Source organism: Pseudophryne corroboree, chromosome 2 (assembly GCF_028390025.1).
Source record: "Pseudophryne corroboree isolate aPseCor3 chromosome 2, aPseCor3.hap2, whole genome shotgun sequence".
Classification (NCBI taxonomy): domain Eukaryota; kingdom Metazoa; phylum Chordata; class Amphibia; order Anura; family Myobatrachidae; genus Pseudophryne; species Pseudophryne corroboree.
The window spans coordinates 801,712,062-801,736,772 of NC_086445.1; the positions used below are offsets into that span (position 1 = coordinate 801,712,062).

At 30.8% G+C, this 24,711-nt stretch overlaps 29 non-coding genes across 29 annotated transcripts; all 29 read right to left on the reverse strand.

Annotated features, from left to right (window-relative positions):
* Positions 1-173: 173 nt before the first annotated feature.
* On the reverse strand, positions 174-386 carry LOC135053329 (small nucleolar RNA U3). Its single transcript, XR_010242695.1, has one exon. It is a non-coding gene; the product is annotated as a small nucleolar RNA U3 (small nucleolar RNA).
* A 653-nt stretch (positions 387-1,039) lies between these two features.
* LOC135053144 (small nucleolar RNA U3) lies at positions 1,040-1,252 on the reverse strand. Its single transcript, XR_010242532.1, has one exon. It is a non-coding gene; the product is annotated as a small nucleolar RNA U3 (small nucleolar RNA).
* Positions 1,253-1,907: 655 nt separating this feature from the next.
* On the reverse strand, positions 1,908-2,120 carry LOC135053849 (small nucleolar RNA U3). The gene has a single exon (XR_010243147.1). It is a non-coding gene; the product is annotated as a small nucleolar RNA U3 (small nucleolar RNA).
* Positions 2,121-2,773: 653 nt separating this feature from the next.
* Positions 2,774-2,986, reverse strand: LOC135053228 (small nucleolar RNA U3). Its single transcript, XR_010242606.1, has one exon. It is a non-coding gene; the product is annotated as a small nucleolar RNA U3 (small nucleolar RNA).
* A 656-nt stretch (positions 2,987-3,642) lies between these two features.
* On the reverse strand, positions 3,643-3,855 carry LOC135053321 (small nucleolar RNA U3). The gene has a single exon (XR_010242688.1). It is a non-coding gene; the product is annotated as a small nucleolar RNA U3 (small nucleolar RNA).
* Positions 3,856-4,508: 653 nt separating this feature from the next.
* LOC135053342 (small nucleolar RNA U3) lies at positions 4,509-4,721 on the reverse strand. Its single transcript, XR_010242706.1, has one exon. It is a non-coding gene; the product is annotated as a small nucleolar RNA U3 (small nucleolar RNA).
* Positions 4,722-5,374: 653 nt separating this feature from the next.
* Positions 5,375-5,587, reverse strand: LOC135053185 (small nucleolar RNA U3). Its single transcript, XR_010242569.1, has one exon. It is a non-coding gene; the product is annotated as a small nucleolar RNA U3 (small nucleolar RNA).
* Positions 5,588-6,240: 653 nt separating this feature from the next.
* LOC135053146 (small nucleolar RNA U3) lies at positions 6,241-6,453 on the reverse strand. Its single transcript, XR_010242533.1, has one exon. It is a non-coding gene; the product is annotated as a small nucleolar RNA U3 (small nucleolar RNA).
* A 656-nt stretch (positions 6,454-7,109) lies between these two features.
* Positions 7,110-7,322, reverse strand: LOC135053147 (small nucleolar RNA U3). The gene has a single exon (XR_010242534.1). It is a non-coding gene; the product is annotated as a small nucleolar RNA U3 (small nucleolar RNA).
* Positions 7,323-7,975: 653 nt separating this feature from the next.
* Positions 7,976-8,188, reverse strand: LOC135053267 (small nucleolar RNA U3). Its single transcript, XR_010242641.1, has one exon. It is a non-coding gene; the product is annotated as a small nucleolar RNA U3 (small nucleolar RNA).
* A 653-nt stretch (positions 8,189-8,841) lies between these two features.
* On the reverse strand, positions 8,842-9,054 carry LOC135053186 (small nucleolar RNA U3). The gene has a single exon (XR_010242570.1). It is a non-coding gene; the product is annotated as a small nucleolar RNA U3 (small nucleolar RNA).
* Positions 9,055-9,707: 653 nt separating this feature from the next.
* On the reverse strand, positions 9,708-9,920 carry LOC135053148 (small nucleolar RNA U3). The gene has a single exon (XR_010242535.1). It is a non-coding gene; the product is annotated as a small nucleolar RNA U3 (small nucleolar RNA).
* A 653-nt stretch (positions 9,921-10,573) lies between these two features.
* On the reverse strand, positions 10,574-10,786 carry LOC135053218 (small nucleolar RNA U3). Its single transcript, XR_010242597.1, has one exon. It is a non-coding gene; the product is annotated as a small nucleolar RNA U3 (small nucleolar RNA).
* A 653-nt stretch (positions 10,787-11,439) lies between these two features.
* LOC135053219 (small nucleolar RNA U3) lies at positions 11,440-11,652 on the reverse strand. Its single transcript, XR_010242598.1, has one exon. It is a non-coding gene; the product is annotated as a small nucleolar RNA U3 (small nucleolar RNA).
* A 653-nt stretch (positions 11,653-12,305) lies between these two features.
* Positions 12,306-12,518, reverse strand: LOC135053226 (small nucleolar RNA U3). Its single transcript, XR_010242604.1, has one exon. It is a non-coding gene; the product is annotated as a small nucleolar RNA U3 (small nucleolar RNA).
* A 653-nt stretch (positions 12,519-13,171) lies between these two features.
* LOC135053709 (small nucleolar RNA U3) lies at positions 13,172-13,384 on the reverse strand. The gene has a single exon (XR_010243027.1). It is a non-coding gene; the product is annotated as a small nucleolar RNA U3 (small nucleolar RNA).
* A 653-nt stretch (positions 13,385-14,037) lies between these two features.
* On the reverse strand, positions 14,038-14,250 carry LOC135053962 (small nucleolar RNA U3). Its single transcript, XR_010243247.1, has one exon. It is a non-coding gene; the product is annotated as a small nucleolar RNA U3 (small nucleolar RNA).
* Positions 14,251-14,904: 654 nt separating this feature from the next.
* Positions 14,905-15,117, reverse strand: LOC135053391 (small nucleolar RNA U3). Its single transcript, XR_010242748.1, has one exon. It is a non-coding gene; the product is annotated as a small nucleolar RNA U3 (small nucleolar RNA).
* Positions 15,118-15,772: 655 nt separating this feature from the next.
* Positions 15,773-15,985, reverse strand: LOC135053270 (small nucleolar RNA U3). The gene has a single exon (XR_010242642.1). It is a non-coding gene; the product is annotated as a small nucleolar RNA U3 (small nucleolar RNA).
* A 653-nt stretch (positions 15,986-16,638) lies between these two features.
* LOC135053519 (small nucleolar RNA U3) lies at positions 16,639-16,851 on the reverse strand. The gene has a single exon (XR_010242858.1). It is a non-coding gene; the product is annotated as a small nucleolar RNA U3 (small nucleolar RNA).
* A 653-nt stretch (positions 16,852-17,504) lies between these two features.
* On the reverse strand, positions 17,505-17,717 carry LOC135053229 (small nucleolar RNA U3). Its single transcript, XR_010242607.1, has one exon. It is a non-coding gene; the product is annotated as a small nucleolar RNA U3 (small nucleolar RNA).
* A 656-nt stretch (positions 17,718-18,373) lies between these two features.
* On the reverse strand, positions 18,374-18,586 carry LOC135053271 (small nucleolar RNA U3). Its single transcript, XR_010242643.1, has one exon. It is a non-coding gene; the product is annotated as a small nucleolar RNA U3 (small nucleolar RNA).
* A 653-nt stretch (positions 18,587-19,239) lies between these two features.
* Positions 19,240-19,452, reverse strand: LOC135053052 (small nucleolar RNA U3). Its single transcript, XR_010242453.1, has one exon. It is a non-coding gene; the product is annotated as a small nucleolar RNA U3 (small nucleolar RNA).
* Positions 19,453-20,105: 653 nt separating this feature from the next.
* Positions 20,106-20,318, reverse strand: LOC135053504 (small nucleolar RNA U3). The gene has a single exon (XR_010242845.1). It is a non-coding gene; the product is annotated as a small nucleolar RNA U3 (small nucleolar RNA).
* A 656-nt stretch (positions 20,319-20,974) lies between these two features.
* LOC135053149 (small nucleolar RNA U3) lies at positions 20,975-21,187 on the reverse strand. The gene has a single exon (XR_010242536.1). It is a non-coding gene; the product is annotated as a small nucleolar RNA U3 (small nucleolar RNA).
* A 653-nt stretch (positions 21,188-21,840) lies between these two features.
* On the reverse strand, positions 21,841-22,053 carry LOC135053272 (small nucleolar RNA U3). Its single transcript, XR_010242644.1, has one exon. It is a non-coding gene; the product is annotated as a small nucleolar RNA U3 (small nucleolar RNA).
* A 653-nt stretch (positions 22,054-22,706) lies between these two features.
* On the reverse strand, positions 22,707-22,919 carry LOC135053450 (small nucleolar RNA U3). Its single transcript, XR_010242799.1, has one exon. It is a non-coding gene; the product is annotated as a small nucleolar RNA U3 (small nucleolar RNA).
* Positions 22,920-23,572: 653 nt separating this feature from the next.
* LOC135053091 (small nucleolar RNA U3) lies at positions 23,573-23,785 on the reverse strand. Its single transcript, XR_010242487.1, has one exon. It is a non-coding gene; the product is annotated as a small nucleolar RNA U3 (small nucleolar RNA).
* A 656-nt stretch (positions 23,786-24,441) lies between these two features.
* On the reverse strand, positions 24,442-24,654 carry LOC135053150 (small nucleolar RNA U3). The gene has a single exon (XR_010242537.1). It is a non-coding gene; the product is annotated as a small nucleolar RNA U3 (small nucleolar RNA).
* Positions 24,655-24,711: the final 57 nt, after the last annotated feature.

Below are 24,711 nucleotides of genomic sequence, written 5' to 3' on the forward strand. Positions count from 1 at the left end.
AGGTTAAAATTAAAATGTAAAATAATACTCTTAGACATTGCTTTTATTCCTATATCATAAAAAACATACTGATTCAGGAATGTTGAAACATCAATGCGTATTCTTTCAAGGATATTAAACGTTATACAAACTTAGTTTTAAATAACCATAGTTGATTTTAAAGTGTGTAATCAGCCACTCTGAATGAGCCCTCTTCTACCACTTCTTTATTAAGAAGTAGGACAGTCATCAAAAGCTAACAACATCTGCATGAAACAGAATTGCTAACTGCCTTCATGCTGAGAAGAGAGCTCTTAAACTCATCATGGTGGTTGGCGAGTTTGGACACTTTCAAGCACATTTCTCCCATCATTGCCTATAGAAATGATCCCTGAAAGTATAATCTTAGCTACATTTGGTTGATGGTTTAGATAGGCCATATAAATTCCTCTTTTAACTCATGGTGACATTTTAGGACCCATGCATAAAACTTGATATAGAAATTGTCAACCAATATTCAGTTGCATAACATTCTCCACAAATTTTCAGACTACAATTCATTCACTATCATATACTGAATGATTTTCTGTGAGAGTAGACACATTTTAAGATTGTATTAGGTAACATATTATAATTTTTGCATATATAAATTTGTTTAAACCAAAATATTAAACAGAACACTTAACAATGAAACCAATGCACTAATAGCATTGGTACTTCAAAATTTCTTATATTGCATATAGGAAATAAACTAGTGGCTTGCATTAATTGCTGATTTGCAAAAGAATTAAACAATTATTAAACAAATACAGTGCAAACAAAAGGTTCTTTTAAGGAAAGCACACTTTACATTTTTCAAGTCCTCATTGACATGAACCACTTAAAGAAGGTTAAAATTAAAATGTAAAATAATACTCTTAGACATTGCTTTAATTGCTATATCATAAAAAACATTCTGATTCAGGAATGTTTTAACATCAATGTGTATTCTTTCAAGGATATTAAACATTATACAAACTTAGTTTTAAATAACCATAGTTGATTTTAAAGTGTGTAATCAGCCACTCTGAATGAGCCCTCTTCTACCACTTCTTTATTAAGAAGTAGGACAGTCATCAAAAGCTAACAACATCTGCATGAAACAGAGTTGCTAACTGCCTTCATGCTGAGAAGAGAGCTCTTAAACTCATCATGGTGGTTGGCGAGTTTGGACACTTTCAAGCACATTTCTCCCATCATTGCCTATAGAAATGATCCCTGAAAGTATAGTCTTAAATACATTTTGTTGATGGTTTAGATAGGCCATATGAATTCCTCTTTTAACTCATGGTGACATTTTTGGACCCATTCATAAAACTTGATATAGAAATTGTCAACCAATTTTCAGTTGCATAACATTCTCCACAAATTTTCAGACTACAATTCATTCACTATCACATACTGAATGATTTTCTGTGAGAGTAGACACATTTTAAGATTGTATTAGGTAACATGTTATACTTTTTGCATATATAAACTTGTTTAAGCCAAAATATTAATCAGAACACTTAACAATGAAACCAATGCACTAATAGCATTGCTACTACAAAATTTCTTATATTGCATATAGGAAATAAACTAGTGGCTTGCATTTATTGCTGATTTGCTAAAGAATTAAACAATTATTAAACAAATACACTGCAAACAAAAGGTTCTTTTAAGGAAAGCACACTTTACATTTTTCAAGTCCTCATTGACATGAACCACTTAAAGAAGGTTACAATTAAAATGTAAAATAATACTCTTAGACATTGCTTTTATTCCTATTTCATAAAAAAAACATTCTGATTCAGGAATGTTGAAACATCAATGCGTATTCTTTCAAGGATATTAAACATTATACAAACTTAGTTTTAAATAACCATAGTTGATTTTAAAGTGTGTAATCAGCCACTCTGAATGAGCCCTCTTCTACCACTTCTTTATTAAGAAGTAGGACAGTCAACAAAAGCTAACAACATCTGCATGAAAAAGAGTTGCTAACTGCCTTCATGCTGAGAAGAGAGCTCTTAAACTCATCATGGTGGTTGGCGAGTTTGGACACTTTCAAGCACATTTCTCCCATCATTGTCTATAGAAATGATCCCTGAAAGTATAATCTTAGCTACATTTGGTTGATGGTTTAGATAGGCCATATAAATTCCTCTTTTAACTCATGGTGACATTTTAGGACCCATGCATAAAACTTGATATAGAAATTGTCAACCAATATTCAGTTGCATAACATTCTCCACAAATTTTCAGACTACAATTCATTCACTATCATATACTGAATGATTTTCTGTGAGAGTAGACACATTTTAAGATTGTATTAGGTAACATATTATAATTTTTGCATATATAAATTTGTTTAAACCAAAATTTTAAACAGAACACTTAACAATGAAACCAATGCACTAATAGCATTGGTACTTCAAAATTTCTTATATTGCATATAGGAAATAAACTAGTGGCTTGCATTAATTGCTGATTTGCAAAAGAATTAAACAATTATTAAACAAATACACTGCAAACAAAATGTTCTTTTAAGGAAAGCACACTTTACATTTTTCAAGTCCTCATTGACATGAACCACTTAAAGAATGTTAAAATTAAAATGTAAAATAATACTCTTAGACATTGCTTTAATTGCTATATCATAAAAAACATTCTGATTCAGGAATGTTGAAACATCAATGCGTATTCTTTCAAAGATATTAAACATTATACAAACTTAGTTTTAAATAACCATAGTTGACTTTAAAGTGTGTAATCAGCCACTCTGAATGAGCCCTCTTCTACCACTTCTTTATTAAGAAGTAGGACAGTCATCAAAAGCTAACAACATCTGCATGAAACAGAGTTGCTAACTGCCTTCATGCTGAGAAGAGAGCTCTTAAACTCATCATGGCGGTTGGCGAGTTTGGACACTTTCAAGCACATTTCTCCCATCATTGCCTATAGAAATGATCCCTGAAAGTATAGTCTTAAATACATTTTGTTGATGGTTTAGATAGGCCATATGAATTCCTCTTTTAACTCATGGAGACATTTTTGGACCCATTCATAAAACTTGATATAGAAATTGTCAACCAATTTTCAGTTGCATAACATTCTCCACAAATTTTCAGACTACAATTCATTCACTATCATATACTGAATGATTTTCTGTGAGAGTAGACACATTTTAAGATTGTATTTGGTAACATGTTATACTTTTTGCATATATAAACTTGTTTAAGCCAAAATATTAATCAGAACACTTAACAATGAAACCAATGCACTAATAGCATTGCTACTACAAAATTTCTTATATTGCATATAGGAAATAAACTAGTGGCTTGCATTAATTGCTGATTTGCTAAAGAATTAAACAATTATTAAACAAATACACTGCAAACAAAAGGTTCTTTTAAGGAAAGCACACTTTACATTTTCCAAGTCCTCATTGACATGAACCACTTAAAGAAGGTTACAATTAAAATGTAAAATAATACTCTTAGACATTGCTTTTATTCCTATATCATAAAAAAAAACATTCTGATTCAGGAATGTTGAAACATCAATGCGTATTCTTTCAAGGATATTAAACATTATACAAACTTAGTTTTAAATAACCATAGTTGATTTTAAAGTGTGTAATCAGCCACTCTGAATGAGCCCTCTTCTACCACTTCTTTATTAAGAAGTAGGACAGTCATCAAAAGCTAACAACATCTGCATGAAACAGAGTTGCTAACTGCCTTCATGCTGAGAAGAGAGCTCTTAAACTCATCATGGTGGTTGGCGACTTTGGACACTTTCAAGCACATTTCTCCCATCATTGCCTATAGAAATGATCCCTGAAAGTATAATCTTAGCTACATTTGGTTGATGGTTTAGATAGGCCATATAAATTCCTCTTTTAACTCATAGTGACATTTTAGGACCCATGCATAAAACTTGATATAGAAATTGTCAACCAATATTCAGTTGCATAACATTCTCCACAAATTTTCAGACTACAATTCATTCACTATCATATACTGAATGATTTTCTGTGAGAGTAGACACATTTTAAGATTGTATTAGGTAACATATTATAATTTTTGCATATATAAATTTGTTTAAACCAAAATATTAAACAGAACACTTAACAATGAAACCAATGCACTAATAGCATTGGTACTTCAAAATTTCTTATATTGCATATAGGAAATAAACTAGTGGCTTGCATTAATTGCTGATTTGCTAAAGAATTAAACAATTATTAAACAAATACACTGCAAACAAAAGGTTCTTTTAAGGAAAGCACACTTTACATTTTTCAAGTCATCATTGACATGAACCACTTAAAGAAGGTTAAAATTAAAATGTAAAATAATACTCTAAGACATTGCTTTAATTGCTATATCATAAAAAACATTCTGATTCAGGAATGTTGAAACATCAATGCGTATTCTTTCAAGGATATTAAACATTATACAAACTTAGTTTTAAATAACCATAGTTGATTTTAAAGTGTGTAATCAGCCACTCTGAATGAGCCCTCTTCTACCACTTCTTTATTAAGAAGTAGGACAGTCATCAAAAGCTAACAACATCTGCATGAAACAGAGTTGCTAACTGCCTTCATGCTGAGAAGAGAGCTCTTAAACTCATCATGGTGGTTGGCGAGTTTGGACACTTTCAAGCACATTTCTCCCATCATTGCCTATAGAAATGATCCCTGCAAGTATAGTCTTAAATACATTTTGTTGATGGTTTAGATAGGCCATATGAATTCCTCTTTTAACTCATGGTGACATTTTTGGACCCATTCATAAAACTTGATATAGAAATTGTCCACCAATTTTCAGTTGCATAACATTCTCCACAAATTTTCAGACTACAATTCATTCACTATCATATACTGAATGATTTTCTGTGAGAGTAGACACATTTTAAGATTGTATTAGGTAACATATTATCATTTTTGCATATATAAACTTGTTTAAGCCAAAATATTAAACAGAACACTTAACAATGAAACCAATGCACTAATAGCATTGGTACTTCAAAATTTCTTATATTGCATATAGGAAATAAACTAGTGGCTTGCATTAATTGCTGATTTGCTAAATAATTAAACAATTATTAAACAAATACACTGCAAACAAAAGGTTCTTTTAAGGAAAGCACACTTTACATTTTTCAAGTCATCATTGACATGAACCACTTAAAGAAGGTTAAAATTAAAATGTAAAATAATACTCTTAGACATTGCTTTTATTCCTATATCATAAAAAACATTCTGATTCAGGAATGTTGAAACATCAATGCGTATTCTTTCAAAGATATTAAACATTATACAAACTTAGTTTTAAATAACCATAGTTGATTTTAAAGTGTGTAATCAGCCACTCTGAATGAGCCCTCTTCTACCACTTCTTTATTAAGAAGTAGGACAGTCATCAAAAGCTAACAACATCTGCATGAAACAGAGTTGCTAACTGCCTTCATGCTGAGAAGAGAGCTCTTAAACTCATCATGGTGGTTGGCGAGTTTGGACACTTTCAAACACATTTCTCCCATCATTGCCTATAGAAATGATCCCTGGAAGTATAGTCTTAATTACATTTTGTTGATGGTTTAGATTAGCCATATGAATTCCTCTTTTAACTCATGGTGACATTTTTGGACCAATTCATAAAACTTGATATAGAAATTGTCAACCAATTTTCAGTTGCATAACATTATCCACAAATTTTCAGACTACAATTCATTCACTATCATATACTGAATGATTTTCTGTGAGAGTAGACACATTTTAAGATTGTATTAGGTAACATATTATAATTTTTGCATATATAAACTTGTTTAAGCCAAAATATTAAACAGAACACTTAACAATGAAACCAATGCACTAATAGCATTGGTACTTCAATATTTCTTATATTGCATATAGGAAATAAACTAGTGGCTTGCATTAATTGCTGATTTGCTAAAGAATTAAACAATTATTAAACAAATACACTGCAAACAAAAGGTTCTTTTAAGGAAAGCACACTTTACATTTTTCAAGTCCTCATTGACATGAACCACTTAAAGAAGGTTACAATTAATATGTAAAATAATACTCTTAGACATTGCTTTAATTGCTATATCATAAAAAACATTCTGATTCAGGAATGTTGAAACATCAATGCGTATTCTTTCAAAGATATTAAACATTATACAAACTTAGTTTTAAATAACCATAGTTGATTTTAAAGTGTGTAATCAGCCACTCTGAATGAGCCCTCTTCTACCACTTCTTTATTAAGAAGTAGGACAGTCATCAAAAGCTAACAACATCTGCATGAAACAGAGTTGCTAACTGCCTTCATGCTGAGAAGAGAGCTCTTAAACTCATCATGGTGGTTGGCGAGTTTGGACACTTTCAAGCACATTTCTCCCATCATTGCCTATAGAAATGATCCCTGAAAGTATAGTCTTAAATACATTTTGTTGATGGTTTAGATAGGCCATATGAATTCCTCTTTTAACTCATGGTGACATTTTTGGACCCATTCATAAAACTTGATATAGAAATTGTCAACCAATTTTCAGTTGCATAACATTCTCCACAAATTTTCAGACTACAATTCATTCACTATCATATACTGAATGATTTTCTGTGAGAGTAGACACATTTTAAGATTGTATTAGGTAACATGTTATCATTTTTGCATATATAAACTTGTTTTAAGCCAAAATATTAAACAGAACACTTAACAATGAAACCAATGCACTAATAGCATTGGTACTTCAAAATTTCTTATATTGCATATAGGAAATAAACTAGTGGCTTGCATTAATTGCTGATTTGCTAAAGAATTAAACAATTATTAAACAAATACACTGCAAACAAAATGTTCTTTTAAGGAAAGCACACTTTACATTTTTCAAGTCCTCATTGACATGAACCACTTAAAGAAGGTTACAATTAAAATGTAAAATAATACTCTTAGACATTGCTTTTATTCCTATATCATAAAAAAAACATTCTGATTTAGGAATGTTGAAACATCAATGCGTATTCTTTCAAGGATATTAAACATTATACAAACTAACTTCTAAATAACCATAGTTGATTTTAAAGTGTGTAATCAGCCACTCTGAATGAGCCCTCTTCTACCACTTCTTTATTAAGAAGTAGGACAGTCATCAAAAGCTAACAACATCTGCATGAAACAGAGTTGCTAACTGCCTTCATGCTGAGAAGAGAGCTCTTAAACTCATCATGGTGGTTGGCGAGTTTGGACACTTTCAAGCACATTTCTCCCATCATTGCCTATAGAAATGATCCCTGAAAGTATAGTCTTAAATACATTTTGTTGATGGTTTAGATAGGCCATATGAATTCCTCTTTTAACTCATGGAGACATTTTTGGACCCATTCATAAAACTTGATATAGAAATTGTCAACCAATTTTCAGTTGCATAACATTCTCCACAAATTTTCAGACTACAATCCATTCACTATCATATACTGAATGATTTTCTGTGAGAGTAGACACATTTTAAGATTGTATTAGGTAACATGTTATACTTTTTGCATATATAAACTTATTTAAGCCAAAATATTAATCAGAACACTTAACAATGAAACCAATGCACTAATAGCATTGCTACTACAAAATTTCTTATATTGCATATAGGAAATAAACTAGTGGCTTGCATTAATTGCTGATTTGCTAAAGAATTAAACAATTATTAAACAAATACACTGCAAACAAAAGGTTCTTTTAAGGAAAGCACACTTTACATTTTTCAAGTCATCATTGACATGAACCACTTAAAGAAGGTTAAAATTAAAATGTAAAATAATACTCTTAGACATTGCTTTAATTGCTATATCATAAAAAACATTCTGATTCAGGAATGTTGAAACATCAATGCGTATTCTTTCAAGGATATTAAACATTATACAAACTTAGTTTTAAATAACCATAGTTGATTTTAAAGTGTGTAATCAGCCACTCTGAATGAGCCCTCTTCTACCACTTCTTTATTAAGAAGTAGGACAGTCATCAAAAGCTAACAACATCTGCATGAAACAGAGTTGCTAACTGCCTTCATGCTGAGAAGAGAGCTCTTAAACTCATCATGGTGGTTGGCGAGTTTGGACACTTTCAAGCACATTTCTCCCATCATTGCCTATAGAAATGATCCCTGAAAGTATAATCTTAGCTACATTTGGTTGATGGTTTAGATAGGCCATATAAATTCCTCTTTTAACTCATAGTGACATTTTAGGACCCATGCATAAAACTTGATATAGAAATTGTCAACCAATATTCAGTTGCATAACATTCTCCACAAATTTTCAGACTACAATTCATTCACTATCATATACTGAATGATTTTCTGTGAGAGTAGACACATTTTAAGATTGTATTAGGTAACATATTATAATTTTTGCATATATAAATTTGTTTAAACCAAAATATTAAACAGAACACTTAACAATGAAACCAATGCACTAATAGCATTGGTACTTCAAAATTTCTTATATTGCATATAGGAAATAAACTAGTGGCTTGCATTAATTGCTGATTTGCTAAAGAATTAAACAATTATTAAACAAATACACTGCAAACAAAAGGTTCTTTTAAGGAAAGCACACTTTACATTTTTCAAGTCATCATTGACATGAACCACTTAAAGAAGGTTAAAATTAAAATGTAAAATAATACTCTTAGACATTGCTTTTATTCCTATATCATAAAAAACATTCTGATTCAGGAATGTTGAAACATCAATGCGTATTCTTTCAAAGATATTAAACATTATACAAACTTAGTTTTAAATAACCATAGTTGATTTTAAAGTGTGTAATCAGCCACTCTGAATGAGCCCTCTTCTACCACTTCTTTATTAAGAAGTAGGACAGTCATCAAAAGCTAACAACATCTGCATGAAACAGAGTTGCTAACTGCCTTCATGCTGAGAAGAGAGCTCTTAAACTCATCATGGTGGTTGGCGAGTTTGGACACTTTCAAACACATTTCTCCCATCATTGCCTATAGAAATGATCCCTGGAAGTATAGTCTTAATTACATTTTGTTGATGGTTTAGATAGGCCATATGAATTCCTCTTTTAACTCATGGTGACATTTTTGGACCAATTCATAAAACTTGATATAGAAATTGTCAACCAATTTTCAGTTGCATAACATTATCCACAAATTTTCAGACTACAATTCATTCACTATCATATACTGAATGATTTTCTGTGAGAGTAGACACATTTTAAGATTGTATTAGGTAACATATTATAATTTTTGCATATATAAACTTGTTTAAGCCAAAATATTAAACAGAACACTTAACAATGAAACCAATGCACTAATAGCATTGGTACTTCAATATTTCTTATATTGCATATAGGAAATAAACTAGTGGCTTGCATTAATTGCTGATTTGCTAAAGAATTAAACAATTATTAAACAAATACACTGCAAACAAAAGGTTCTTTTAAGGAAAGCACACTTTACATTTTTCAAGTCCTCTTTGACATGAACCACTTAAAGAAGGTTACAATTAATATGTAAAATAATACTCTTAGACATTGCTTTAATTGCTATATCATAAAAAACATTCTGATTCAGGAATGTTGAAACATCAATGCGTATTCTTTCAAAGATATTAAACATTATACAAACTTAGTTTTAAATAACCATAGTTGATTTTAAAGTGTGTAATCAGCCACTCTGAATGAGCCCTCTTCTACCACTTCTTTATTAAGAAGTAGGACAGTCATCAAAAGCTAACAACATCTGCATGAAACAGAGTTGCTAACTGCCTTCATGCTGAGAAGAGAGCTCTTAAACTCATCATGGTGGTTGGCGAGTTTGGACACTTTCAAGCACATTTCTCCCATCATTGCCTATAGAAATGATCCCTGAAAGTATAGTCTTAAATACATTTTGTTGATGGTTTAGATAGGCCATATGAATTCCTCTTTTAACTCATGGTGACATTTTTGGACCCATTCATAAAACTTGATATAGAAATTGTCAACCAATTTTCAGTTGCATAACATTCTCCACAAATTTTCAGACTACAATTCATTCACTATCATATACTGAATGATTTTCTGTGAGAGTAGACACATTTTAAGATTGTATTAGGTAACATATTATAATTTTTGCATATATAAATTTGTTTAAACCAAAATATTAAACAGAACACTTAACAATGAAACCAATGCACTAATAGCATTGGTACTTCAAAATTTCTTATATTGCATATAGGAAATAAACTAGTGGCTTGCATTAATTGCTGATTTGCTAAAGAATTAAACAATTATTAAACAAATACACTGCAAACAAAAGGTTCTTTTAAGGAAAGCACACTTTACATTTTTCAAGTCATCATTGACATCAACCACTTAAAGAAGGTTAAAATTAAAATGTAAAATAATACTCTTAGACATTGCTTTTATTCCTATATCATAAAAAACATTCTGATTCAGGAATGTTGAAACATCAATGCGTATTCTTTCAAGGATATTAAACATTATACAAACTTAGTTTTAAATAACCATAGTTGATTTTAAAGTGTGTAATCAGCCACTCTGAATGAGCCCTCTTCTACCACTTCTTTATTAAGAAGTGGGACAGTCATCAAAAGCTAACAACATCTGCATGAAACAGAATTGCTAACTGCCTTCATGCTGAGAAGAGAGCTCTTAAACTCATCATGGTGGTTGGCGAGTTTGGACACTTTCAAGCACATTTCTCCCATCATTGCCTATAGAAATGATCCCTGAAAGTATAATCTTAGCTACATTTGGTTGATGGTTTAGATAGGCCATATAAATTCCTCTTTTAACTCATGGTGACATTTTAGGACCCATGCATAAAACTTGATATAGAAATTGTCAACCAATTTTCAGTTGCATAACATTCTCCACAAATTTTCAGACTACAATTCATTCACTATCATATACTGAATGATTTTCTGTGAGAGTAGACACATTTTAAGATTGTATTAGGTAACATATTATAATTTTTGCATATATAAATTTGTTTAAACAAAAATATTAAACAGAACACTTAACAATGAAACCAATGCACTAATAGCATTGGTACTTCAAAATTTCTTATATTGCATATAGGAAATAAACTAGTGGCTTGCATTAATTGCTGATTTGCAAAAGAATTAAACAATTATTAAACAAATACACTGCAAACAAAAGGTTATTTTAAGGAAAGCACACTTTACATTTTTCAAGTCATCATTGACATCAACCACTTAAAGAAGGTTAAAATTAAAATGTAAAATAATACTCTTAGACATTGCTTTTATTCCTATATCATAAAAAACATTCTGATTCAGGAATGTTGAAACATCAATGCGTATTCTTTCAAGGATATTAAACATTATACAAACTTAGTTTTAAATAACCATAGTTGATTTTAAAGTGTGTAATCAGCCACTCTGAATGAGCCCTCTTCTACCACTTCTTTATTAAGAAGTGGGACAGTCATCAAAAGCTAACAACATCTGCATGAAACAGAATTGCTAACTGCCTTCATGCTGAGAAGAGAGCTCTTAAACTCATCATGGTGGTTGGCGAGTTTGGACACTTTCAAGCACATTTCTCCCATCATTGCCTATAGAAATGATCCCTGAAAGTATAATCTTAGCTACATTTGGTTGATGGTTTAGATAGGCCATATAAATTCCTCTTTTAACTCATGGTGACATTTTAGGACCCATGCATAAAACTTGATATAGAAATTGTCAACCAATTTTCAGTTGCATAACATTCTCCACAAATTTTCAGACTACAATTCATTCACTATCATATACTGAATGATTTTCTGTGAGAGTAGACACATTTTAAGATTGTATTAGGTAACATATTATAATTTTTGCATATATAAATTTGTTTAAACAAAAATATTAAACAGAACACTTAACAATGAAACCAATGCACTAATAGCATTGGCACTTCAAAATTTCTTATATTGCATATAGGAAATAAACTAGTGGCTTGCATTAATTGCTGATTTGAAAAAGAATTAAACAATTATTAAACAAATACACTGCAAACAAAAGGTTCTTTTAAGGAAAGCACACTTTACATTTTTCAAGTCCTCATTGACATGAACCACTTAAAGAAGGTTAAAATTAAAATGTAAAATAATACTCGTAGACATTGCTTTAATTGCTATATAATAAAAAACATTCTGATTCAGGAATGTTGAAACATCAATGCGTATTCTTTCAAGGATATTAAACATTATACAAACTTAGTTTTAAATAACCATAGTTGATTTTAAAGTGTGTAATCAGCCACTCTGAATGAGCCCTCTTCTACCACTTCTTTATTAAGAAGTAGGACAGTCATCAAAAGCCAACAACATCTGCATGAAACAGAGTTGCTAACTGCCTTCATGCTGAGAAGAGAGCTCTTAAACTCATCATGGTGGTTGGCGAATTTGGACACTTTCAAGCACATTTCTCCCATCATTGCCTATAGAAATGATCCCTGAAAGTATAGTCTTAAATACATTTTGTTGATGGTTTAGATAGGCCATATGAATTCCTCTTTTAACTCATGGTGACATTTTTGGACCCATTCATAAAACTTGATATAGAAATTGTCAACCAATTTTCAGTTGCATAACATTCTCCACAAATTTTCAGACTACAATTCATTCACTATCATATACTGAATGATTTTCTGTGAGAGCAGACACATTTTAATATTGTATTAGGTAACATGTTATCATTTTTGCATATATAAACTTGTTTAAGCCAAAATATTAAACAGAACACTTAACAATGAAACCAATGCACTAATAGCATTGGTACTTCAAAATTTCTTATATTGCATATAGGAAATAAACTAGTGGCTTGCATTAATTGCTGATTTGCTAAAGAATTAAACAATTATTAAACAAATACACTGCAAACAAAATGTTCTTTTAAGGAAAGCACACTTTACATTTTTCAAGTCCTCATTGACATGAACCACTTAAAGAAGGTTACAATTAAAATGTAAAATAATACTCTTAGACATTGCTTTTATTCCTATATCATAAAAAACATTCTGATTTAGGAATGTTGAAACATCAATGCGTATTCTTTCAAGGATATTAAACATTATACAAACTTACTTTTAAATAACCATAGTTGATTTTAAAGTGTGTAATCAGCCACTCTGAATGAGCCCTCTTCTACCACTTATTTATTAAGAAGTAGGACAGTCATCAAAAGCTAACAACATCTGCATGAAACAGAGTTGCTAACTGCCTTCATGCTGAGAAGAGAGCTCTTAATCTTATCATGGTGGTTGGCAAATTTGGACACTTTCAAGCACATTTCTCCCATCATTGCCTATAGAAATGATCCCTGAAAGTATAATCTTAGCTACATTTTGTTGATGGTTTAGATAGGCCATATAAATTCCTCTTTTAACTCATGGTGACATTTTAGGACCCATGCATAAAACTTGATATAGAAATTGTCAACCAATATTCAGTTGCATAACATTCTCCACAAATTTTCAGACTACAATTCATTCACTATCATATACTGAATGATTTTCTGTGAGAGTAGACACATTTTAAGATTGTATTAGGTAACATATTATAATTTTTGCATATATAAATTTGTTTAAACCAAAATATTAAACAGAACACTTAACAATGAAACCAATGCACTAATAGCATTGGTACTTCAAAATTTCTTATATTGCATATAGGAAATAAACTAGTGGCTTGCATTCATTGCTTATTTGCAAAAGAATTAAACAATTATTAAACAAATACACTGCAAACAAAAGGTTCTTTTAAGGAAAGCACACTTTACATTTTTCAAGTCATCATTGACATCAACCACTTAAAGAAGGTTAAAATTAAAATGTAAAATAATACTCTTAGACATTGCTTTTATTCCTATATCATAAAAAACATTCTGATTCAGGAATGTTGAAACATCAATGCGTATTCTTTCAAGGATATTAAACATTATACAAACTTAGTTTTAAATAACCATAGTTGATTTTAAAGTGTGTAATCAGCCACTCTGAATGAGCCCTCTTCTACAACTTCTTTATTAAGAAGTAGGACAGTCATCAAAAGCTAACAACATCTGCATGAAACAGAATTGCTAACTGCCTTCATGCTGAGAAGAGAGCTCTTAAACTCATCATGGTGGTTGGCGAGTTTGGACACTTTCAAGCACATTTCTCCCATCATTGCTTATAGAAATGATGCCTGAAAGTATAATCTTAGCTACATTTGGTTGATGGTTTAGATAGGCCATATAAATTCCTCTTTTAACTCATGGTGACATTTTAGGACCCATGCATAAAACTTGATATAGAAATTGTCAACCAATATTCAGTTGCATAACATTCTCCACAAATTTTCAGACTACAATTCATTCACTATCATATACTGAATGATTTTCTGTGAGAGTAGACACATTTTAAGATTGTATTAGGTAACATATTATAATTTTTGCATATATAAATTTGTTTAAACAAAAATATTAAACAGAACACTTAACAATGAAACCAATGCACTAATAGCATTGGTACTTCAAAATTTCTTATATTGCATATAGGAAATAAACTAGTGGCTTGCATTAATTGCTGATTTGCAAAAGAATTAAACAATTATTAAACAAATACACTGCAAACAAAAGGTTCTTTTAAGGAAAGCACACTTTACATTTTTCAAGTCCTCATTGACATGAACCACTTAAAGAAGGTTAAAATTAAAATGTAAAATAATACTCTTAGACATTGCTTTAATTGCTATATCATAAAAAAACATTCTGATTCAGGAATGTTGAAACATCAATGCGTATTCTTTCAAGGATATTAAACATTATACAAACTTACTTTTAAATAACCATAGTTAATTTTAAAGTGTGTAATCAGCCACTCTGAATGAGCCCTCTTCTACCACTTCTTTATTAAGAAGTAGGACAGTCATCAAAAGCCAACAACATCTGCATGAAACAGAGTTGCTAACTGCCTTCATGCTGAGAAGAGAGCTCTTAAACTCATCATGGTGGTTGGCGAGTTTGGACACTTTCAAGCACATTTCTCCCATCATTGCCTATAGAAATGATCCCTGAAAGTATAATCTTAAATACATTTTGTTGATGGTTTAGATAGGCCATATGAATTCCTCTTTTAACTCATGGTGACATTTTTGGACCCATTCATAAAACTTGATATAGAAATTGTCAACCAATTTTCAGTTGCATAACATTCTCCACAAATTTTCAGACTACAATTCATTCACTATCATATACTGAATGATTTTCTGTGAGAGTAGACACATTTTAAGATTGTATTAGGTAACATGTTATACTTTTTGCATATATAAACTTGTTTAAGCCAAAATATTAATCAGAACACTTAACAATGAAACCAATGCACTAATAGCATTGCTACTACAAAATTTCTTATATTGCATATAGGAAATAAACTAGTGGCTTGCATTAATTGCTGATTTGCTAAAGAATTAAACAATTATTAAACAAATACACTGCAAACAAAAGGCTCTTTTAAGGAAAGCACACTTTACATTTTTCAAGTCCTCATTGACATGAACCACTTAAAGAAGGTTACAATTAAAATGTAAAATAATACTCTTAGACATTGCTTTTATTCCTATATCATAAAAAAAACATTCTGATTCAGGAATGTTGAAACATCAATGCGTATTCTTTCAAGGATATTAAACATTATACAAACTTAGTTTTAAATAACCATAGTTGATTTTAAAGTGTGTAATCAGCCACTCTGAATGAGCCCTCTTCTACCACTTCTTTATTAAGAAGTAGGACAGTCATCAAAAGCTAACAACATCTGCATGAAACAGAGTTGCTAACTGCCTTCATGCTGAGAAGAGAGCTCTTAAACTCATCATGGTGGTTGGCGAGTTTGGACACTTTCAAGCACATTTCTCCCATCATTGCCTATAGAAATGATCCCTGAAAGTATAATCTTAGCTACAGCTGGTTGATGGTTTAGATAGGCCATATAAATTCCTCTTTTAACTCATGGTGACATTTTAGGACCCATGCATAAAACTTGATATAGAAATTGTCAACCAATATTCAGTTGCATAACATTCTCCACAAATTTTCAGACTACAATTCATTCACTATCATATACTGAATGATTTTCTGTGAGAATAGACACATTTTAAGATTGTATTAGGTAACATATTATAATTTTTGCATATATAAATTTGTTTAAACCAAAATATTAAACAGAACACTTAACAATGAAACCAATGCACTAATAGCATTGGCACTTCAAAATTTCTTATATTGCATATAGGAAATAAACTAGTGGCTTGCATTAATTGCTGATTTGCAAAAGAATTAAACAATTATTAAACAAATACACTGCAAACAAAAGGTTCTTTTAAGGAAAGCACACTTTACATTTTTTAAGTCATCATTGACATCAACCACTTAAAGAAGGTTAAAATTAAAATGTAAAATAATACTCTTAGACATTGCTTTTATTCCTATATCATAAAAAACATTCTGATTCAGGAATGTTGAAACATCAATGCGTATTCTTTCAAGGATATTAAACGTTATACAAACTTAGTTTTAAATAACCATAGTTGATTTTAAAGTGTGTAATCAGCCACTCTGAATGAGCCCTCTTCTACCACTTATTTATTAAGAAGTAGGACAGTCATCAAAAGCTAACAACATCTGCATGAAACAGAGTTGCTAACTGCCTTCATGCTGAGAAGAGAGCTCTTAAACTCATCATGGTGGTTGGCGAGCTTGGACACTTTCAAACACATTTCTCCCATCATTGCCTATAGAAATGATCCCTGGAAGTATAGTCTTAATTACATTTTGTTGATGGTTTAGATTAGCCATATGAATTCCTCTTTTAACTCACGGTGACATTTTTGGATCAATTCATAAAACTTGATATAGAAATTGTCAACCAATTTTCAGTTGCATAACATTATCCACAAATTTTCAGACTACAATTCATTCACTATCATATACTGAATGATTTTCTGTGAGAGTAGACACATTTTAAGATTGTATTAGGTAACATATTATAATTTTTGCATATATAAACTTGTTTAAGCCAAAATATTAAACAGAACACTTAACAATGAATCCAATGCACTAATAGCATTGGTACTTCAATATTTCTTATATTGCATATAGGAAATAAACTAGTGGCTTGCATTAATTGCTGATTTGCTAAAGAATTAAACAATTATTAAACAAATACACTGCAAACAAAAGGTTCTTTTAAGAAAAGCACACTTTACATTTTTCAAGTCCTCATTGACATGAACCACTTAAAGAAGGTTACAATTAATATGTAAAATAATACTCTTAGACATTGCTTTAATTGCTATATCATAAAAAACATTCTGATTCAGGAATGTTGAAACATCAATGCGTATTCTTTCAAAGATATTAAACATTATACAAACTTAGTTTTAAATAACCATAGTTGACTTTAAAGTGTGTAATCAGCCACTCTGAATGAGCCCTCTTCTACCACTTCTTTATTAAGAAGTAGGACAGTCATCAAAAGCTAACAACATCTGCATGAAACAGAGTTGCTAACTGCCTTCATGCTGAGAAGAGAGCTCTTAAACTCATCATGGCGGTTGGCGAGTTTGGACACTTTCAAGCACATTTCTCCCATCATTGCCTATAGAAATGATCCCTGAAAGTATAGTCTTAAATACATTTTGTTGATGGTTTAGATAGGCCATATGAATTCCTCTTTTAACTCATGGAGACATTTTTGGACCCATTCATAAAACTTGATATAGAAATTGTCAACCAATTTTCAGTTGCATAACATTCTCCACAAATTTTCAGACTACAATTCATTCACTATCATATACTGAATGATTTTCTGTGAGAGTAGACACATTTTAAGATTGTATTTGGTAACATGTTATACTTTTTGCATATATAAACTTGTTTAAGCCAAAATATTAATCAGAACACTTAACAATGAAACCAATGCACTAATAGCATTGCTACTACAAAATTTCTTATATTGCATATAGGAAATAAACTAGTGGCTTGCATTAATTGCTGATTTGCTAAAGAATTAAACAATTATTAAACAAATACACTGCAAACAAAAGGTTCTTTTAAGGAAAGCACACTTTACATTTTCCAAGTCCTCATTGACATGAACCACTTAAAGAAGGTTACAATTAAAATGTAAAATAATACTCTTAGACATTGCTTTTATTCCTATATCATAAAAAAAAACATTCTGATTCAGGAATGTTGAAACATCAATGCGTATTCTTTCAAGGATATTAAACATTATACAAACTTAGTTTTAAATAACCATAGTTGATTTTAAAGTGTGTAATCAGCCACTCTGAATGAGCCCTCTTCTACCACTTCTTTATTAAGAAGTAGGACAGTCATCAAAAGCTAACAACATCTGCATGAAACAGAGTTGCTAACTGCCTTCATGCTGAGAAGAGAGCTCTTAAACTCATCATGGTGGTTGGCGAGTTTGGACACTTTCAAGCACATTTCTCCCATCATTGCCTATAGAAATGATCCCTGAAAGTATAATCTTAGCTACATTTGGTTGATGGTTTAGATAGGCCATATAAATTCCTCTTTTAACTCATAGTGACATTTTAGGACCCATGCATAAAACTTGATATAGAAATTGTCAACCAATATTCAGTTGCATAACATTCTCCACAAATTTTCAGACTACAATTCATTCACTATCATATACTGAATGATTTTCTGTGAGAGTAGACACATTTTAAGATTGTATTAGGTAACATATTATAATTTTTGCATATATAAATTTGTTTAAACCAAAATATTAAACAGAACACTTAACAATGAAACCAATGCACTAATAGCATTGGTACTTCAAAATTTCTTATATTGCATATAGGAAATAAACTAGTGGCTTGCATTAATTGCTGATTTGCTAAAGAATTAAACAATTATTAAACAAATACACTGCAAACAAAAGGTTCTTTTAAGGAAAGCACACTTTACATTTTTCAAGTCATCATTGACATGAACCACTTAAAGAAGGTTAAAATTAAAATGTAAAATAATACTCTTAGACATTGCTTTAATTGCTATATCATAAAAAACATTCTGATTCAGGAATGTTGAAACATCAATGCGTATTCTTTCAAGGATATTAAACATTATACAAACTTAGTTTTAAATAACCATAGTTGATTTTAAAGTGTGTAATCAGCCACTCTGAATGAGCCCTCTTCTACCACTTCTTTATTAAGAAGTAGGACAGTCATCAAAAGCTAACAACATCTGCATGAAACAGAGTTGCTAACTGCCTTCATGCTGAGAAGAGAGCTCTTAAACTCATCATGGTGGTTGGCGAGTTTGGACACTTTCAAGCACATTTCTCCAAACATTGCCTATAGAAATGATCCCTGCAAGTATAGTCTTAAATACATTTTGTTGATGGTTTAGATAGGCCATATGAATTCCTCTTTTAACTCATGGTGACATTTTTGGACCCATTCATAAAACTTGATATAGAAATTGTCCACCAATTTTCAGTTGCATAACATTCTCCACAAATTTTCAGACTACAATTCATTCACTATCATATACTGAATGATTTTCTGTGAGAGTAGACACATTTTAAGATTGTATTAGGTAACATATTATCATTTTTGCATATATAAACTTGTTTAAGCCAAAATATTAAACAGAACACTTAACAATGAAACCAATGCACTAATAGCATTGGTACTTCAAAATTTCTTATATTGCATATAGGAAATAAACTAGTGGCTTGCATTAATTGCTGATTTGCTAAAGAATTAAACAATTATTAAACAAATACACTGCAAACAAAAGGTTCTTTTAAGGATAGCACACTTTACATTTTTCAAGTCATCATTGACATGAACCACTTAAAGAAGGTTAAAATTAAAATGTAAAATAATACTCTTAGACATTGCTTTTATTCCTATATCATAAAAAACATTCTGATTCAGGAATGTTGAAACATCAATGCGTATTCTTTCAAAGATATCAAACATTATACAAACTTAGTTTTAAATAACCATAGTTGATTTTAAAGTGTGTAATCAGCCACTCTGAATGAGCCCTCTTCTACCACTTCTTTATTAAGAAGTAGGACAGTCATCAAAAGCTAACAACATCTGCATGAAACAGAGTTGCTAACTGCCTTCATGCTGAGAAGAGAGTTCTTAAACTCATCATGGTGGTTGGCGAGTTTGGACACTTTCAAGCACATTTCTCCCATCATTGCCTATAGAAATGATCCCTGAAAGTATAGTCTTAAATACATTTTGTTGATGGTTTAGATAGGCCATATGAATTCCTCTTTTAACTCATGGTGACATTTTTGGACCCATTCATAAAACTTGATATAGAAATTGTCAACCAATTTTCAGTTGCATAACATTCTCCACAAATTTTCAGACTACAATTCATTCACTATCACATACTGAATGATTTTCTGTGAGAGTAGACACATTTTAAGATTGTATTAGGTAACATGTTATCATTTTTGCATATATAAACTTGTTTTAAGCCAAAATATTAAACAGAACACTTAACAATGAAACCAATGCACTAATAGCATTGGTACTTCAAAATTTCTTATATTGCATATAGGAAATAAACTAGTGGCTTGCATTAATTGCTGATTTGCTAAAGAATTAAACAATTATTAAACAAATACACTGCAAACAAAATGTTCTTTTAAGGAAAGCACACTTTACATTTTTCAAGTCCTCATTGACATGAACCACTTAAAGAAGGTTACAATTGAAATGTAAAATAATACTCTTAGACATTGCTTTTATTCCTATATCATAAAAAAAACATTCTGATTTAGGAATGTTGAAACATCAATGCGTATTCTTTCAAGGATATTAAACATTATACAAACTAACTTCTAAATAACCATAGTTGATTTTAAAGTGTGTAATCAGCCACTCTGAATGAGCCCTCTTCTACCACTTCTTTATTAAGAAGTAGGACAGTCATCAAAAGCTAACAACATCTGCATGAAACAGAGTTGCTAACTGCCTTCATGCTGAGAAGAGAGCTCTTAAACTCATCATGGTGGTTGGCGAGTTTGGACACTTTCAAGCACATTTCTCCCATCATTGCCTATAGAAATGATCCCTGAAAGTATAGTCTTAAATACATTTTGTTGATGGTTTAGATAGGCCATATGAATTCCTCTTTTAACTCATGGAGACATTTTTGGACCCATTCATAAAACTTGATATAGAAATTGTCAACCAATTTTCAGTTGCATAACATTCTCCACAAATTTTCAGACTACAATCCATTCACTATCATATACTGAATGATTTTCTGTGAGAGTAGACACATTTTAAGATTGTATTAGGTAACATGTTATACTTTTTGCATATATAAACTTATTTAAGCCAAAATATTAATCAGAACACTTAACAATGAAACCAATGCACTAATAGCATTGCTACTACAAAATTTCTTATATTGCATATAGGAAATAAACTAGTGGCTTGCATTAATTGCTGATTTGCTAAAGAATTAAACAATTATTAAACAAATACACTGCAAACAAAAGGTTCTTTTAAGGAAAGCACACTTTACATTTTTCAAGTCATCATTGACATGAACCACTTAAAGAAGGTTAAAATTAAAATGTAAAATAATACTCTTAGACATTGCTTTAATTGCTATATCATAAAAAACATTCTGATTCAGGAATGTTGAAACATCAATGCGTATTCTTTCAAGGATATTAAACATTATACAAACTTAGTTTTAAATAACCATAGTTGATTTTAAAGTGTGTAATCAGCCACTCTGAATGAGCCCTCTTCTACCACTTCTTTATTAAGAAGTAGGACAGTCATCAAAAGCTAACAACATCTGCATGAAACAGAGTTGCTAACTGCCTTCATGCTGAGAAGAGAGCTCTTAAACTCATCATGGTGGTTGGCGAGTTTGGACACTTTCAAGCACATTTCTCCCATCATTGCCTATAGAAATGATCCCTGAAAGTATAATCTTAGCTACATTTGGTTGATGGTTTAGATAGGCCATATAAATTCCTCTTTTAACTCATAGTGACATTTTAGGACCCATGCATAAAACTTGATATAGAAAATGTCAACCAATATTCAGTTGCATAACATTCTCCACAAATTTTCAGACTACAATTCATTCACTATCATATACTGAATGATTTTCTGTGAGAGTAGACACATTTTAAGATTGTATTAGGTAACATATTATAATTTTTGCATATATAAATTTGTTTAAACCAAAATATTAAACAGAACACTTAACAATGAAACCAATGCACTAATAGCATTGGTACTTCAAAATTTCTTATATTGCATATAGGAAATAAACTAGTGGCTTGCATTAATTGCTGATTTGCTAAAGAATTAAACAATTATTAAACAAATACACTGCAAACAAAAGGTTCTTTTAAGGAAAGCACACTTTACATTTTTCAAGTCATCATTGACATGAACCACTTAAAGAAGGTTAAAATTAAAATGTAAAATAATACTCTTAGACATTGCTTTAATTGCTATATCATAAAAAACATTCTGATTCAGGAATGTTGAAACATCAATGCGTATTCTTTCAAGGATATTAAACATTATACAAACTTAGTTTTAAATAACCATAGTTGATTTTAAAGTGTGTAATCAGCCACTCTGAATGAGCCCTCTTCTACCACTTCTTTATTAAGAAGTAGGACAGTCATCAAAAGCTAACAACATCTGCATGAAACAGAGTTGCTAACTGCCTTCATGCTGAGAAGAGAGCTCTTAAACTCATCATGGTGGTTGGCGAGTTTGGACACTTTCAAGCACATTTCTCCCATCATTGCCTATAGAAATGATCCCTGCAAGTATAATCTTAAATACATTTTGTTGATGGTTTAGATAGGCCATATGAATTCCTCTTTTAACTCATGGTGACATTTTTGGACCCATTCATAAAACTTGATATAGAAATTGTCAACCAATTTTCAGTTGCATAACATTCTCCACAAATTTTCAGACTACAATTCATTCACTATCATATACTGAATGATTTTCTGTGAGAGTAGACACATTTTAAGATTGTATTAGGTAACATATTATAATTTTTGCATATATAAACTTGTTTAAGCCAAAATATTAAACAGAACACTTAACAATGAAACCAATGCACTAATAGCATTGGTACTTCAATATTTCTTATATTGCATATAGGAAATAAACTAGTGGCTTGCATTAATTGCTGATTTGCTAAAGAATTAAACAATTATTAAACAAATACACTGCAAACAAAAGGTTCTTTTAAGGAAAGCACACTTTACATTTTTCAAGTCCTCATTGACATGAACCACTTAAAGAAGGTTACAATTAATATGTAAAATAATACTCTTAGACATTGCTTTAATTGCTATATCATACAAAACATTCTGATTCAGGAATGTTGAAACATCAATGCGTATTCTTTCAAAGATATTAAACATTATACAAACTTAGTTTTAAATAACCATAGTTGATTTTAAAGTGTGTAATCAGCCACTCTGAATGAGCCCTCTTCTACCACTTCTTTATTAAGAAGTAGGACAGTCATCAAAAGCTAACAACATCTGCATGAAACAGAGTTGCTAACTGCCTTCATGCTGAGAAGAGAGCTCTTAATCTCATCATGGTGGTTGGCGAGTTTGGACACTTTCAAGCACATTTCTCCCATCATTGCCTATAGAAATGATCCCTGAAAGTATAGTCTTAAATACATTTTGTTGATGGTTTAGATAGGCCATATGAATTCCTCTTTTAACTCATGGTGACATTTTTGGACCCATTCATAAAACTTGATATAGAAATTGTCAACCAATTTTCAGTTGCATAACATTCTCCACAAATTTTCAGACTACAATTCATTCACTATCATATACTGAATGATTTTCTGTGAGAGTAGACACATTTTAAGATTGTATTAGGTAACATGTTATCATTTTTGCATATATAAACTTGTTTTAAGCCAAAATATTAAACAGAACACTTAACAATGAAACCAATGCACTAATAGCATTGGTACTTCAAAATTTCTTATATTGCATATAGGAAATAAACTAGTGGCTTGCATTAATTGCTGATTTGCTAAAGAATTAAACAATTATTAAACAAATACACTGCAAACAAAATGTTCTTTTAAGGAAAGCACACTTTACATTTTTCAAGTCCTCATTGACATGAACCACTTAAAGAAGGTTACAATTAAAATGTAAAATAATACTCTTAGACATTGCTTTTATTCCTATATCATAAAAAAAACATTCTGATTCAAGAATGTTGAAACATCAATGCGTATTCTTTCAAGGATATTAAACATTATACAAACTAACTTTTAAATAACCATAGTTGATTTTAAAGTGTGTAATCAGCCACTCTGAATGAGCCCTCTTCTACCACTTCTTTATTAAGAAGTAGGACAGTCATCAAAAGCTAACAACATCTGCATGAAACAGAGTTGCTAACTGCCTTCATGCTGAGAAGAGAGCTCTTAAACTCATCATGGTGGTTGGCGAGTTTGGACACTTTCAAGCACATTTCTCCCATCATTGCCTATAGAAATGATCCCTGAAAGTATAGTCTTAAATACACTTTGTTGATGGTTTAGATAGGCCATATGAATTCCTCTTTTAACTCATGG